Source organism: Erpetoichthys calabaricus, chromosome 1 (assembly GCF_900747795.2).
Source record: "Erpetoichthys calabaricus chromosome 1, fErpCal1.3, whole genome shotgun sequence".
Taxonomy (NCBI): Eukaryota; Metazoa; Chordata; class Cladistia; order Polypteriformes; family Polypteridae; genus Erpetoichthys; species Erpetoichthys calabaricus.
In genome coordinates, this window is record NC_041394.2 from 15,135,657 (window position 1) to 15,138,493 (window position 2,837).

At 38.4% G+C, this 2,837-nt stretch overlaps 1 non-coding gene across 1 annotated transcript; it reads right to left on the minus strand.

The window, feature by feature from the left end:
- Positions 1-1,503: 1,503 nt before the first annotated feature.
- On the minus strand, positions 1,504-1,590 carry trnastop-uca (transfer RNA opal suppressor (anticodon UCA)). Its single transcript has one exon. It is a non-coding gene; the product is annotated as a tRNA-Sec (tRNA).
- Positions 1,591-2,837: the final 1,247 nt, after the last annotated feature.

Genomic DNA, 2,837 nt, shown 5'->3' on the forward strand with positions numbered 1-2,837 from the left:
ATAGATAGATTGCTAGATAGATAGATAGATATGAAAGGCACTATATGATAGATAGATAGTTAGATAGATAGATAGATAGATAGATAGATAGATAGATAGATAGATAGATAGATAGATAGATAGATAGATAGATAGATATGAAAGATAGATAGATAGATAGATAGATAGATAGATAGATAGATAGATAGATAGATAGATAGATAGATAGATAGATAGATAGATAGATAGATAGATAGATAGATAGATAGATAGATAGATAGATAGATACTTTATTAATCCCAAGGGGAAATTCACAATTCTGTAATTCTAAATTCCTTTGAATAAAGGATAGTAGTTTACCAGATTCAAGAAAACGTTGCTTGCTCTGCTTTCTTCTCTCGTGAAACACTACATTGACATATTAAGCAGAAGCATCTGTGATTTTTATTTAATAATTCATTACATTTATATAGCGCTTTTCTCAGTACTCAAAGCACTATCCACACAGGAAGGAACCGGGAAGCAAACCTGCAATCTTCTACAGTCTCCTTACTGCAAAGCAGCAGCACTACCACTGCACCACCTATTTCCATTGTTTATGCAATTACTTTGGTATGTTTTAATGATGGGAGGGGGTACCAGTGGTGAACCTCATTTAGGCTTCAACCAGGACCTCCTTCGATACTAGAGGATTTTTCCTCTGCCGCTGCAGCAGACCCAGCAGGACCCTATAAAGTGACAGTCTGCCACCTGACGTTTATAAATGTATACGTGGTGCTCTGAGGACCTCATCTGGTCAAAGCTTATAGCAAAATGTGTTGGATTAACAAGGCTCTGAACGCATAACATTGTTATGTAATCTTACAACCTGCTTGAAGAAGGGGTTTGAGGTGCCTTGAAAGTTTGTTGTATGTTGTTCAGTTAGCCAGTAAAATGTGCCATTTTGCTTGGCTTCTCACTCAATATTTTCCAGTATATTCAGAACAGCGCTGCCAGGGATCCTGATGAGGGTGCGAAAGCATGATCACATCACCCCAATCCTGAAAACCCCTCACTGGCCCCCTGTTTCATTCAGAATAGAGTACAAGGTCTCCCTTCTTACCCATCAGTGCATTTATGGACATGCCCCTCTTTATCTACAGGAACTCCTTACCCCTCATAACTCCTTACGTTCGCTCCGCTCTGTACACACTAACACTCTTCAAGTCCCCAGAACTAAGCTCAGCAGCATGGGTGACAGGGCGTTTTTATCTGTGGTGCCGAGGCTGTGGAATGCCCTCCCTGATTACCTGAGAGCCCCACAGTCGACTGAGGCCTTTAAGCGAAACCTAAAAACTCATCTTTTTAGAAAGTCATTTTGTTAAAGTATTTTATAGATTCTTCTGTTTTTTTTATTTATTATTCTATTTTTATTCTGTAGCACTTTGGGATTGCTAAAATATAAAGTGCAATATAAATAAAATTTATTATTATTATTATTAAAAAGCAAAATACATTAGTCACTAAAAACACGCAATGCCATTTCGCCCGGAAGGTGGAATTGAACCACTCTGACGCTAGGCAGCTACAGGTTTGAAGCCTGCACCCCGGACCACCGAGGGTCATCCGGGGGAATGAATAAGCTCGGCTTCTCAGTATATATAGCTGGGTATACAGACGTCGCTTTTACAATGTGGTATCTTTTATCAAGATTATTAAAAACAAACGATCAATCCACAATTTACGTCTGAAAAAAACAATCAGGTTTGACTCTTAGAGAACATTAAGAAAAGATCATTAGGCAAAGGCGAATGCCGAATATTTGTTGTAAAAGTGGGAATAAATGCAAAGCAGCAGAAAGCCGATTGGTCCTCGTAAAATCCTGGCTCAATGATTAACTGATTGCCTTTCTAACGTTTCTTGTCAGTGAGGGAAGGAGGCCAAAGTCTGAAACGCGCTGGATCTGAGAGGGTCATAAAGCTGACGACGGGTCTACAATTGTCTGTATCACTGAATATTTGATGGAAGTCAACTGGAAATCTGTAGCACTGAGTGACCTAGATAGAAATAAGAAACAGCGCAAATCAGGGGTACATTACTGAATTAAAAATAAAAGAACGGAAACTTTGCTTTTAATTTAAAAACCTGTAGAATTTAGTTACCAGCTTTTTATAATACATATTTCAAATCTGTACCATTTTGAAGCACGCTTATATAGTGGGGTGAATGGGAGAAGTTCACTGCGAAGAAGACGCACTTTTGCAGTAGGTAGAAGGTTGAGAATGCGCTTTGAGGGGAGAGAAGAGAACCCCATTAGACTCGCGCTTCTCAGAAGGGTCGATTTAGAAACTGCGGATTCTCTGAACTAAACAGACGGTCATATCAAATCAAAATAATTTCGACAAGCGAACTCAGTTTTATACCACACTTCCTTGAATTCTCTTCGATCCATTAATATGCAGTACTTTAAAATTCGGAAGGGTGCGCACATTTTCAAGTACTATACTTGGAAACTGACAATAAAGTGTAATAGAGCATAATAAACACGGTGCAATGACTTAAAATTTAAACATAAAAGCATATAGTTTGAGATTTGTTAAGAGTAATCTACCTCCTAAGGTTTTTTAGAAAGCTGCGGTACTTGATTGCTGAGCATACGCATCTAGGAGAAATTACCGTGCGCTAACGGGTTGCGCCACTAAAGGCCTTGAGCATAGGAACGGTGCTATACAAATAAAATCTATTATTATTATTATTATTATTATTATTATTATTATTATTATTATTATTGTCCATCCATTCATCCATTATCCAACCAGCTTTATCCCAACTATAGGGTCACGTGGGTCTGCTAGAGCCAATCCCATCCAAAACAGGGC